The sequence below is a fragment of the Phyllobates terribilis genome, unplaced genomic scaffold, assembly GCF_046119375.1.
Source record: "Phyllobates terribilis strain yellow unplaced genomic scaffold, ASM4611937v1 Scaffold_1__5_contigs__length_1240528914, whole genome shotgun sequence".
NCBI classification, from domain to species: domain Eukaryota; kingdom Metazoa; phylum Chordata; class Amphibia; order Anura; family Dendrobatidae; genus Phyllobates; species Phyllobates terribilis.
This window is the reverse complement of record NW_027362761.1, coordinates 1,003,051,518-1,003,065,823: the sequence shown is the minus strand read 5'-3', so window position 1 is coordinate 1,003,065,823 and position 14,306 is coordinate 1,003,051,518. Positions and strand designations below refer to the sequence as shown.

General features: G+C 28.7%; 3 non-coding genes across 3 annotated transcripts; all 3 read right to left on the bottom strand.

Annotated features, from left to right (window-relative positions):
• Window positions 1-4,728: 4,728 nt before the first annotated feature.
• TRNAC-GCA (transfer RNA cysteine (anticodon GCA)) lies at window positions 4,729-4,800 on the bottom strand. The gene has a single exon. It is a non-coding gene; the product is annotated as a tRNA-Cys (tRNA).
• An 8,485-nt stretch (window positions 4,801-13,285) lies between these two features.
• Window positions 13,286-13,357, bottom strand: TRNAC-GCA (transfer RNA cysteine (anticodon GCA)). The gene has a single exon. It is a non-coding gene; the product is annotated as a tRNA-Cys (tRNA).
• A 404-nt stretch (window positions 13,358-13,761) lies between these two features.
• Window positions 13,762-13,833, bottom strand: TRNAC-GCA (transfer RNA cysteine (anticodon GCA)). Its single transcript has one exon. It is a non-coding gene; the product is annotated as a tRNA-Cys (tRNA).
• Window positions 13,834-14,306: the final 473 nt, after the last annotated feature.

Genomic DNA, 14,306 nt, shown 5'->3' with positions numbered 1-14,306 from the left:
AGTTGAACCAAGGACCTCTTGATCTGCAGTCAAATAGCTCGGCCAATGAGCTATACCCCCAAAACTTAAGTAATGCACACTTTTTTTTTTTTTTTTTTTTTAAATTACATTAAAGCTATAAGAACTTTACAAAGTTTTACATTGTGATTATTTTTTCTTTCCGATGCATTTTTCTTCTTTAAAAATCTTTAATGAATTCAAAAAGTACAGACAAATAATCAGGAATTTTTATTTTACAAGTCAATTCTTAGTTTTAGAGTCTTCCAAAGTGCTAAAAGTATCATCTTATAGATTTTTTACATTGACTTTTTACAGACGTTTTTCGACCTTTTGGCTGATTTTTTAAATAGATTTCATATGAAGAAAGCACATCAATATGCATTCAACGTTATATGCCTAAAATGTTTTAATGGATAAACAAGTAATAAAGCTAGAATTATTTGGTTTAAAAAGATTTATCTTCAGGGGGCACTCGGAGTGGAACCAAGGACCTCTTGATCTGCAGTCAAATGCTCTGCCACTGAGATATACCCCCAAATCTTAAGTAATGCACACTCTTTTTTTTTTTAAATTACATTAAAGCTATAAGAACTTTACAAAGTTTTACATTGTGATTAATTTTTCTTTCCGATGCATTTTTCTTCTCTAAAAATCTTTAATGAATTCAAAAAGTACAGACAAATAATCAGGAATTTTTATTTTACAAGTCAATTCTTAGTTTTAGAGTCTTCCAAAGTGCTAAAAGTATCATCTTATAGATTTTTTACATTGACTTTTTACAGACAACGTTTTTCGACCTTTTGGCTGATTTTTTAAATAGATTTCATATGAAGAAAGCACATCAATATGCATTCAACGTTATATGCCTAAAATGTTTTAATGGATAAACAAGTAAAAAAACTAGAATTATTTGGTTTAAAAAGATTTATCTTCAGGGCGCACTCAGAGTTGAACCAAGGACCTCTTGATCTGCAGTCAAATGCTCTGCCACTGAGCTATACCCCAAAACTTAAGTAATGCACACTCTTTTTTTTTTTTTCTTTTAAATTACATTAAAGCTATAAGAACTTTACAAAGTTTTACATTGTGATTCTTTTTTCTTTCCGATGCATTTTTCTTCTCTAAAAATCTTTAATGAATTCAAAAAGTACAGACGAATAATCAGGAATTTTTATTTTACAAGTCAATTCTTAGTTTTAGAGTCTTCCAAAGTGCTAAAAGTATCATCTTAAAGATTTTTTACATTGACTTTTTACAGACAACGTTTTTCGACCTTTTGGCTGATTTTTTAAATAGATTTCATATGAAGAAAGCACATCAATATGCATTCAACGTTATATGCCTAAAATGTTTTAATGGATAAACAAGTAATAAAGCTAGAATTATTTGGTTTAAAAAGATTTATCTTCAGAGCGCACTCGGAGTTGAACCAAGGACCTCTTGATCTGCAGTCAAATAGCTCTGCCACTGAGATATACCCCCAAAACGTAAGCAATGCACACTTTTTCTTTTTTTTTTTTAAATTACATTAAAGCTATAAGAACTTTACAAAGTTTTACATTGTGATTATTTTTTCTTTCCGATGCATTTTTCTTCTTTAAAAATCTTTAATGAATTCAAAAAGTACAGACAAATAATCAGGAATTTTTATTTTACAAGTCAATTCTTAGTTTTAGAGTCTTCCAAAGTGCTAAAAGTATCATCTTATAGATTTTTTACATTGACTTTTTCAGACAACGTTTTTCGACCTTTTGGCTGATTTTTTAAATAGATTTCATATGAAGAAAGCACATCAATATGCATTCAACGTTATATGCCTAAAATGTTTTAATGGATAAACAAGTAAAAAAGCTAGAATTATTTGGTTTAAAAAGATTTATCTTCAGGGCGCACTCAGAGTTGAATCAAGGACCACTTGATCTGCAGTCAAATGCTCTGCCACTGAGCTATACCCCCAAAACTTAAGTAATGCACACTCTTTTTTTTTTTTCTTTTAAATTACATTAAAGCTATAAGAACTTTACAAAGTTTTACATTGTGATTCTTTTTTCTTTCCGATGCATTTTTCTTCTCTAAAAATCTTTAATGAATTCAAAAAGTACAGACCAATAATCAGGAATTTTTATTTTACAAGTCAATTCTTAGTTTTAGAGTCTTCCAAAGTGCTAAAAGTATCATCTTAAAGATTTTTTACATTGACTTTTTACAGACAACGTTTCTCGACCTTTTGGCTGATTTTTTAAATAGATTTCATATGAAGAAAGCACATCAATATGCATTCAACGTTATATGCCTAAAATGTTTTAATGGATAAACAAGTAATAAAGCTAGAATTATTTGGTTTAAAAAGATTTATCTTCAGGGCGCACTCGGAGTTGAACTAAGGACCTCTTGATCTGCAGTCAAATAGCTCTGCCATTGAGATATACCCCCAAAACTTAAGTAATGCACACTTTTTCTTTTTTTTTTTTTAAATTACATTAAAGCTATAAGAACTTTACAAAGTTTTACATTGTGATTATTTTTTCTTTCCGATGCATTTTTCTTCTTTAAAAATCTTTAATGAATTCAAAAAGTACAGACAAGTAATCAGGAATTTTTATTTTACAAGTCAATTCTTAGTTTTAGAGTCTTCCAAAGTGCTAAAAGTATCATCTTATAGATTTTTTACATTGACTTTTTCAGACAACGTTTTTCGACCTTTTGGCTGATTTTTTAAATAGATTTCATATGAAGAAAGCACATCAATATGCATTCAACGTTATATGCCTAAAATGTTTTAATGGATAAACAAGTAATAAAGCTAGAATTATTTGGTTTAAAAAGATTTATCTTCAGGGGGCACTCAGAGTTGAACCAAGGACCTCTTGATCTGCAGTCAAATGCTCTGCCACTGAGCTATACCCCCAAAACTTAAGTAATGCACACTCTTTTTTTTTTTAAATTACATTAAAGCTATAAGAACTTTACAAAGTTTTACATTGTGATTATTTTTTCTTTCCGATGCATTTTTCTTCTTTAAAAATCTTTAATGAATTCAAAAAGTACAGACAAATAATCAGGAATTTTTATTTTACAAGTCAATTCTTAGTTTAAGAGTCTTCCAAAGTGCTAAAAGTATCATCTTATAGATTTTTTACATTGACTTTTTACAGACAACGTTTTTCGACCTTATGGCTGATTTTTTAAATAGATTTCATATGAAGAAAGCACATCAATATGCATTCAACGTTATATGCCTAAAATGTTTTAATGGATAAACAAGTAATAAAGCTAGAATTATTTTTTTTAAAAAGATTTATCTTCCAGAGGCACTCGGAGTTGAACCAAGGACCTCTTGATCTGCAGTCAAATGCTCTTCCACTGAGATATACCCCCAAAACTTAAGTAATGCACACTCTTTTTTTTTTTTAAATTACATTAAAGCTATAAGAACTTTACAAAGTTTTACATTGTGATTATTTTTTCTTTCCGATGCATTTTTCTTCTCTAAAAATCTTTAATGAATTCAAAAAGTACAGATAAATAATCAGGAATTTTTATTTTACAAGTCAATTCTTAGTTTTAGAGTCTTCCAAAGTGCTAAAAATATCATCTTATAGATTTTTTACATTGACTTTTTACAGACAACGTTTTTCGACCTTTTGGCTGATTTTTTAAATAGATTTCATATGAAGAAAGCACATCAATATGCATTCAACGTTATATGCCTAAAATGTTTTAATGGATAAACAAGTAATGAAGCTAGAATTATTTTGTTTAAAAAGATTTATCTTCAGGGCGCACTCAGAGTTGAACCAAGGACCTCTTGATCTGCAGTCAAATGCTCTGCCACTGAGCTATACCCCCAAAACTTAAGTAATGCACCCTTTTTTTTTCTTTTTTTTTTAATTACATTAAAGCTATAAGAACTTTACAAAGTTTTACATTGTGATTATTTTTTCTTTCCGATGCATTTTTCTTCTTTAAAAATCTTTAATGAATTCAAAAAGTACAGACAAATAATCAGGAATTTTTATTTTACAAGTCAATTCTTAGTTTTAGTGTCTTCCAAAGTGCTAAAAGTATCATCTTATAGATTTTTTACATTGACTTTTTTCAGACAACATTTTTCGACCTTTTGGCTGATTTTTTAAATAGATTTCATATGAAGAAAGCACATCAATATGCATTCAACATTATATGCCTAAAATGTTTTAATGGATAAACAAGTAATAAAGCTAGAATTATTTGGTTTAAAAAGATTTATCTTCAGAGGGCACTTGGAGTTGAACCAAGGACCTCTTGATTTGCAGTCAAATGATCTGCCACTGAGCTATACCCCCAAAACTTAAGTAATGTACACTCTCTTTTTTTTTTTTTTTAAATTACATTAAAGCTATAAGAACTTTACAAAGTTTTACATTGTGATTATTTTTTTTTCCGATGCATTTTTCTTCTTTAAAAATCTTTAATGAATTCAAAAAGTACAGACAAATAATCAGGAATTTTTATTTTACAAGTCAATTCTTAGTTTTAGTGTCTTCCAAAGTGCTAAAAGTATCATCTTATAGATTTTTTACATTGACTTTTTTCAGACAACATTTTTCGACCTTTTGGCTCATTTTTTAAATAGATTTCATATGAAGAAAGCACATCAATATGCATTCAACATTATATGCCTAAAATGTTTTAATGGATAAACAAGTAATAAAGCTAGAATTATTTGGTTTAAAAAGATTTATCTTCAGGGGGCACTCGGAGTTGAACCAAGGACCTCTTGATCTGCAGTCAAATGCTCTGCCACTGAGCTATACCCCCAAAACTTAAGTAATGCACACTCTTTTTTTTTTTTAAATTACATTAAAGCTATAAGAACTTTACAAAGTTTTACATTGTGATTATTTTTTCTTTCCGATGTATTTTTCTTCTCTAAAAATCTTTAATGAATTCAAAAAGTACAGACAAATAATCAGGAATTTTTATTTTACAAGTCAATTCTTAGTTTTAGAGTCTTCCAAAGTGCTAAAAGTATCATCTTATAGATTTTTTACATTGACTTTTTACAGACAACGTTTTTCGACCTTTTGGCTGATTTTTTAAATAGATTTCATATGAAGAAAGCACATCAATATGCATTCAACGTTATATGCCTAAAATGTTTTAATGGATAAACAAGTAATAAAGCTATAAGTATTTGGTTTAAAAAGATTTATCTTCAGGGCGCACTCGGAGTTGAACCAAGGACCTCTTGATCTGCAGTCAAATGCTCTGCCACTGAGCTATACCCCCAAAACTTAAGTAATGCACACTTTTTTTTTCTTTTTTTTTTATTACATTAAAGCTATAAGAACTTTACAAAGTTTTACATTCTGATTATTTTTTCTTTCCGATGCATTTTTCTTCTTTAAAAATCTTTAATGAATTCAAAAAGTACAGACAAATAATCAGGAATTTTTATTTTACAAGTCAATTCTTAGTTTTAGTGTCTTCCAAAGTGCTAAAAGTATCATCTTATAGATTTTTTACTTTGACTTTTTTCAAACAACATTTTTCGACCTTTTGGCTCATTTTTTAAATAGATTTCATATGAAGAAAGCACATCAATATGCATTCAACATTATATGCCTAAAATGTTTTAATGGATAAACAAGTAATAAAGCTAGAATTATTTGGTTTAAAAAGATTTATCTTCAGGGCGCACTCAGAGTTGAATCAAGGACCACTTGATCTGCAGTCAAATGCTCTGCCACTGAGCTATACCCCCAAAACTTAAGTAATGCACACTCTTTTTTTTTTTTTCTTTTAAATTACATTAAAGCTATAAGAACTTTACAACGTTTTACATTGTGATTCTTTTTTCTTTCCGATGCATTTTTCTTCTCTAAAAATCTTTAATGAATTCAAAAAGTACAGACCAATAATCAGGAATTTTTATTTTACAAGTCAATTCTTAGTTTTAGAGTCTTCCAAAGTGCTAAAAGTATCATCTTAAAGATTTTTTACATTGACTTTTTACAGACAACGTTTTTCGACCTTTTGGCTGATTTTTTAAATAGATTTCATATGAAGAAAGCACATCAATATGCATTCAACGTTATATGCCTAAAATGTTTTAATGGATAAACAAGTAATAAAGCTAGAATTATTTGGTTTAAAAAGATTTATCTTCAGGGCGCACTCGGAGTTGAACCAAGGACCTCTTGATCTGCAGTCAAATAGCTCTGCCACTGAGATATACCCCCAAAACTTAAGTAATGCACACTTTTTCTTTTTTTTTTTTTTTAAATTACATTAAAGCTATAAGAACTTTACAAAGTTTTACATTGTGATTATTTTTTCTTTCCGATGCATTTTTCTTCTTTAAAAATCTTTAATGAATTCAAAAAGTGCAGACAAATAATCAGGAATTTTTATTTTACAAGTCAATTCTTAGTTTTAGAGTCTTCCAAAGTGCTAAAAGTATCATCTTATAGATTTTTTACATTGACTTTTTCAGACAACGTTTTTCGACCTTTTGGCTGATTTTTTAAATAGATTTCATATGAAGAAAGCACATCAATATGCATTCAACGTTATATGCCTAAAATGTTTTAATGGATAAACAAGTAATAAAGCTAGAATTATTTGGTTTAAAAAGATTTATCTTCAGGGGGCACTCAGAGTTGAACCAAGGACCTCTTGATCTGCAGTCAAATGCTCTGCCACTGAGCTATACCCCCAAAACTTAAGTAATGCACACTCTTTTTTTTTTTAAATTACATTAAAGCTATAAGAACTTTACAAAGTTTTACATTGTGATTATTTTTTCTTTCCGATGCATTTTTCTTCTTTAAAAATCTTTAATGAATTCAAAAAGTACAGACAAATAATCAGGAATTTTTATTTTACAAGTCAATTCTTAGTTTTAGTGTCTTCCAAAGTGCTAAAAGTATCATCTTATAGATTTTTTACTTTGACTTTTTTCAGACAACATTTTTCGACCTTTTGGCTGATTTTTTAAATAGATTTCATATGTAGAAAGCACATCAATATGCATTCAACATTATATGCCTAAAATGTTTTAATGGATAAACAAGTAATAAAGCTAGAATTATTTGGTTTAAAAAGATTTATCTTCAGGGGGCACTCGGAGTTGAACCAAGGACCTCTTAATCTGCAGTCAAACTCTCTGCCACTGAGCTATACCCCCAAAACTTAAGTAATGCACCCTCTTTTTTTTTTTTTTTTTAAATTACATTAAAGCTATAAGAACTTTACAAAGTATTACATTGTGATTATTTTTTTTTCCCGATGCATTTTTCTTCTTTAAAAATCTTTAATGAATTCAAAAAGTACAGACAAATAATCAGGAATTTTTATTTTACAAGTCAATTCTTAGTTTTAGTGTCTTCCAAAGTGCTAAAAGTATCATCTTATAGATTTTTTACATTGACTTTTTTCAGACAACATTTTTCGACCTTTTGGCTCATTTTTTAAATAGATTTCATATGAAGAAAGCACATCAATATGCATTCAACGTTATATGCCTAAAATGTTTTAATGGATAAACAAGTAAAAAAGCTAGAATTATTTGGTTTAAAAAGATTTATCTTCAGGGCGCACTCAGAGTTGAATCAAGGACCACTTGATCTGCAGTCAAATGCTCTGCCACTGAGCTATACCCCCAAAACTTAAGTAATGCACACTCTTTTTTTTTTTTTCTTTTAAATTACATTAAAGCTATAAGAACTTTACAAAGTTTTACATTGTGATTCTTTTTTCTTTCCGATGCATTTTTCTTCTCTAAAAATCTTTAATGAATTCAAAAAGTGCAGACCAATAATCAGGAATTTTTATTTTACAAGTCAATTCTTAGTTTTAGAGTCTTCCAAAGTGCTAAAAGTATCATCTTAAAGATTTTTTACATTGACTTTTTACAGACAACTTTTTTCGACCTTTTGGCTGATTTTTTAAATAGATTTCATATGAAGAAAGCACATCAATATGCATTCAACGTTATATGCCTAAAATGTTTTAATGGATAAACAAGTAATAAAGCTAGAATTATTTGGTTTAAAAAGATTTATCTTCAGGGCGCACTCGGAGTTGAACCAAGGACCTCTTGATCTGCAGTCAAATAGCTCTGCCACTGAGATATACCCCCAAAACTTAAGTAATGCACACTTTTTCTTTTTTTTTTTTTTTAAATTACATTAAAGCTATAAGAACTTTACAAAGTTTTACATTGTGATTATTTTTTCTTTCCGATGCATTTTTCTTCTTTAAAAATCTTTAATGAATTCAAAAAGTACAGACAAATAATCAGGAATTTTTATTTTACAAGTCAATTCTTAGTTTTAGAGTCTTCCAAAGTGCTAAAAGTATCATCTTATAGATTTTTTACATTGACTTTTTCAGACAACGTTTTTCGACCTTTTGGCTGATTTTTTAAATAGATTTCATATGAAGAAAGCACATCAATATGCATTCAACGTTATATGCCTAAAATGTTTTAATGGATAAACAAGTAATAAAGCTAGAATTATTTGGTTTAAAAAGATTTATCTTCAGGGGGCACTCAGAGTTGAACCAAGGACCTCTTGATCTGCAGTCAAATGCTCTGCCACTGAGCTATACCCCCAAAACTTAAGTAATGCACACTCTTTTTTTTTTTTTTTTTAAATTACATTAAAGCTATAAGAACTTTACAAAGTTTTACATTGTGATTATTTTTTCTTTCCGATGCATTTTTCTTCTCTAAAAATCTTTAATGAATTCAAAAAGTACAAACAAATAATCAGGAATTTTTATTTTACAAGTCAATTCTTAGTTTTAGAGTCTTCCAAAGTGCTAAAAGTATCATCTTATAGATTTTTTACATTGACTTTTTACAGACAACGTTTTTCGACCTTTTGGCTGATTTTTTAAATAGATTTCATATGAAGAAAGCACATCAATATGCATTCAACGTTATATGCCTAAAATGTTTTAATGGATAAACAAGTAATAAAGCAAGAATTATTTGGTTTAAAAAGATTTATCTTCAGGGAACACTCGGAGTTGAACCAAGGACCTCTTAATCTGCAGTCAAATGCTCTGCCACTGAGATATACCCCCAAAACTTAAGTAATGCACACGCTTTTTTTTTTTTTTATAAATTACATTAAAGCTATAAGAACTTTACAAAGGTTTACATTGTGATTATTTTTTCTTTCCGATGCATTTTTCTTCTCTAAAAATCTTTAATGAATTCAAAAAGTACAGACAAATAATCAGGAATTTTTATTTTACAAGTCAATTCTTAGTTTTAGAGTTTTCCAAAGTGCTAAAAGTATCATCTTATAGATTTTTTACATTGACTTTTTACAGACAACGTTTTTCGACCTTTTGGCTGATTTTTTAAATAGATTTCATATGAAGAAAGCACATCAATATGCATTCAACGTTATATGCCTAAAATGTTTTAATGGATAAACAAGTAATAAACCAAGAATTATTTGGTTTAAAAAGATTTATCTTCAGGGGGCACTCGGAGTTAAACCAAGGACCTCTTGATCTGCAGTCAAATGCTCTGCCACTGAGCTGCACCCCCAAAACTTAAGTAATGCACCCTCTTTTTTTTTTTTTTTTTAAATTACATTAAAGCTATAAGAACTTTACAAAGTTTTACATTGTGATTATTTTTTCTTTCCGATGCATTTTTCTTATCTAAAAATCTTTCATGAATTCAAAAAGTACAGACAAATAATCAGGAATTTTTATTTTACAAGTCAATTCTTAGTTTTAGAGTCTTCCAAAGTGCTAAAAGTATCATCTTATAGATTTTTTACATTGACTTTTTACAGACAACGTTTTTCGACCTTTTGGCTGATTTTTTAAATAGATTTCATATGAAGAAAGCACATCAATATGCATTCAACGTTATATGCCTAAAATGTTTTAATGGATAAACAAGTAATAAAGCTAGAATTATTTGGTTTAAAAAGATTTATCTTCAGGGGGCACTCGGAGTTGAACCAAGGACCTCTTAATCTGCAGTCAAATTCTCTGCCACTGAGCTATACCCCCAAAACTTAAGTAATGCACCCTCTTTTTTTTTTTTTTTTAATTACATTAAAGCTATAAGAATTTTACAAAGTTTTACATTGTGATTATTTTTTCTTTCCGATGCATTTTTCTTCTCTAAAAATCTTTAATGAATTCAAAAAGTACAAACAAATAATCAGGAATTTTTATTTTACAAGTCAATTCTTAGTTTTAGAGTCTTCCAAAGTGCTAAAAGTATCATCTTATAGATTTTTTACATTGACTTTTTACAGACAACGTTTTTCGACCTTTTGGCTGATTTTTTAAATAGATTTCATATGAAGAAAGCACATCAATATGCATTCAACGTTATATGCCTAAAATGTTTTAATGGATAAACAAGTAATAAAGCAAGAATTATTTGGTTTAAAAAGATTTATCTTCAGGGAACACTCGGAGTTGAACCAAGGACCTCTTAATCTGCAGTCAAATGCTCTGCCACTGAGATATACCCCCAAAACTTAAGTAATGCACACGCTTTTTTTTTTTTTTTAAATTACATTAAAGCTATAAGAACTTTACAAAGGTTTACATTGTGATTATTTTTTCTTTCCGATGCATTTTTCTTCTCTAAAAATCTTTAATGAATTCAAAAAGTACAGACAAATAATCAGGAATTTTTATTTTACAAGTCAATTCTTAGTTTTAGAGTCTTCCAAAGTGCTAAAAGTATCATCTTATAGATTTTTTACATTGACTTTTTACAGACAACGTTTTTCGACCTTTTGGCTGATTTTTTAAATAGATTTCATATGAAGAAAGCACATCAATATGCATTCAACGTTATATGCCTAAAATGTTTTAATGGATAAACAAGTAATAAACCTAGAATTATTTGGTTTAAAAAGATTTATCTTCAGGGGGCACTCGGAGTTGAACCAAGGACCTCTTAATCTGCAGTCAAACTCTCTGCCACTGAGCTATACCCCCAAAACTTAAGTAATGCACCCTCTTTTTTTTTTTTTTTTTAAATTACATTAAAGCTATAAGAACTTTACAAAGTTTTACATTGTGATTATTTTTTCTTTCCGATGCATTTTTCTTCTCTAAAAATCTTTAATGAATTCAAAAAGTACAAACAAATAATCAGGAATTTTTATTTTACAAGTCAATTCTTAGTTTTAGAGTCTTCCAAAGTGCTAAAAGTATCATCTTATAGATTTTTTACATTGACTTTTTACAGACAACGTTTTTCGACCTTTTGGCTGATTTTTTAAATAGATTTCATATGAAGAAAGCACATCAATATGCATTCAACGTTATATGCCTAAAATGTTTTAATGGATAAACAAGTAATAAAGCAAGAATTATTTGGTTTAAAAAGATTTATCTTCAGGGGACACTCGGAGTTGAACCAAGGACCTCTTAATCTGCAGTCAAATGCTCTGCCACTGAGATATACCCCCAAAACTTAAGTAATGCACACTCTTTTTTTATTTTTTTTTTAAATACATTAAAACTATAAGAACTTTACAAAGCTTTACATTGTGATTATTTTTTCTTTCTGATGCATTTTTCTTCTCTAAAAATCTTTAATGAATTCAAAAAGTACAGACAAATAATCAGGAATTTTTATTTTACAAGTCAATTCTTAGTTTTAGAGTCTTCCAAAGTGCTAAAAGTATCATCTTATAGATTTTTTACATTGACTTTTTACAGACAACGTTTTTCGACCTTTTGGCTGATTTTTTAAATAGATTTCATATGAAGAAAGCACATCAATATGCATTCAACGTTATATGCCTAAAATGTTTTAATGGATAAACAAGTAATAAACCTAGAATTATTTGGTTTAAAAAGATTTATCTTCAGGGGGCACTCGGAGTTGAACCAAGGACCTCTTAATCTGCAGTCAAACTCTCTGCCACTGAGCTATACCCCCAAAACTTAAGTAATGCACCCTCTTTTTTTTTTTTTTTTTAAATTACATTAAAGCTATAAGAACTTTACAAAGTTTTACATTGTGATTATTTTTTCTTTCCGATGCATTTTTCTTCTCTAAAAATCTTTAATGAATTCAAAAAGTACAAACAAATAATCAGGAATTTTTATTTTACAAGTCAATTCTTAGTTTTAGAGTCTTCCAAAGTGCTAAAAGTATCATCTTATAGATTTTTTACATTGACTTTTTACAGACAACGTTTTTCGACCTTTTGGCTGATTTTTTAAATAGATTTCATATGAAGAAAGCACATCAATATGCATTCAACGTTATATGCCTAAAATGTTTTAATGGATAAACAAGTAATAAAGCAAGAATTATTTGGTTTAAAAAGATTTATCTTCAGGGGACACTCGGAGTTGAACCAAGGACCTCTTAATCTGCAGTCAAATGCTCTGCCACTGAGATATACCCCCAAAACTTAAGTAATGCACACTCTTTTTTTATTTTTTTTTTAAATACATTAAAACTATAAGAACTTTACAAAGCTTTACATTGTGATTATTTTTTCTTTCTGATGCATTTTTCTTCTCTAAAAATCTTTAATGAATTCAAAAAGTACAGACAAATAATCAGGAATTTTTATTTTACAAGTCAATTCTTAGTTTTAGAGTCTTCCAAAGTGCTAAAAGTATCATCTTATAGATTTTTTACATTGACTTTTTACAGACAACGTTTTTCGACCTTTTGGCTGATTTTTTAAATAGATTTCATATGAAGAAAGCACATCAATATGCATTCAACGTTATATGTCTAAAATGTTTTAATGGATAAACAAGTAATAAAGCAAGAATTATTTGGTTTAAAAAGATTTATCTTCAGGGAACACTCGGAGTTGAACCAAGGACCTCTTAATCTGCAGTCAAATGCTCTGCCACTGAGATATACCCCCAAAACTTAAGTAATGCACACGCTTTTTTTTTTTTTTTTTTAATTACATTAAAGCTATAAGAACTTTACAAAGCTTTACATTGTGATTATTTTATCTTTCCGATGCATTTTTCTTCTCTAAAAATCTTTAATGAATTCAAAAAGTACAGACAAATAATCAGGAATTTTTATTTTACAAGTCAATTCTTAGTTTTAGAGTCTTCCAAAGTGCTAAAAGTATCATCTTATAGATTTTTTACATTGACTTTTTACAGACAACGTTTTTCGACCTTTTGGCTGATTTTTTAAATAGATTTCATATGAAGAAAGCACATCAATATGCATTCAACGTTATATGCCTAAAATGTTTTAATGGATAAACAAGTAATAAAGCTAGAATTATTTGGTTTAAAAAGATTTATCTTCAGGGGGCACTCGGAGTTGAACCAAGGACCTCTTGATCTGCAGTCAAATGCTCTGCCACTGAGCTATACTCCCAAAACTTAAGGAATGCACACTCTTTTTTTTTTTTTTTTTTAATTACATTAAAGCTATAAGAACTTTACAAAGTTTTACATTGTGATTATTTTTTCTTTCCGATGCATTTTTCTTCTTTAAAAATCTTTAATGAATTCAGAAAGTACAGACAAATAATCAGGAATTTTTATTTTACAAGTCAATTCTTAGTTTTAGAGTCTTCCAAAGTGCTAAAAGTATCATCTTATAGATTTTTTACATTGACTTTTTTCAGACAACGTTTTTCGACCTTTTGGCTGATTTTTTAAATAGGTTTCATATGAAGAAAGCACATCAATATGCATTCAACGTTATATGCCTAAAATGTTTTAATGGATAAACAAATAATAAAGCAAGAATTATTTGGTTTAAAAAGATTTATCTACAGGGGGCACTCGGAGTTGAACCAAGGACCTCTTGATCTGCAGTCAAATGCTCTGCCATTGAGCTATACCCCCAAAACTTAAGTAATGCACCCTCTTTTTTTTTTTTTTTTTAAATTACATTAAAGCTATAAGAACTTTACAAAGTTTTACATTGTGATTATTTTTTCTTTCCGATGCATTTTTCTTCTCTAAAAATCTTTAATGAATTCAAAAAGTACAGACAAATAATCAGGAATTTTTATTTTACAAGTCAATTCTTAGTTTTATAGTCTTCCAAAGTGCTAAAAGTATCATCTTATAGATTTTTTACATTGAATATTTTCAGACAACGTTTTTCGACCTTTTGGCTGATTTTTTATATAGATTTCATATGAAGAAAGCACATCAATATGCATTCAACGTTATATGCCTAAAATGTTTTAATGGATAAACAAGTAATAAACCAAGAATTATTTGGTTTAAAAAGATTTATCTTCAGGGGGCACTACGGAGTTGAACCAAGGACCTTTTGATCTGCAGTCAAATGCTCTGCCACTGAGCTATAC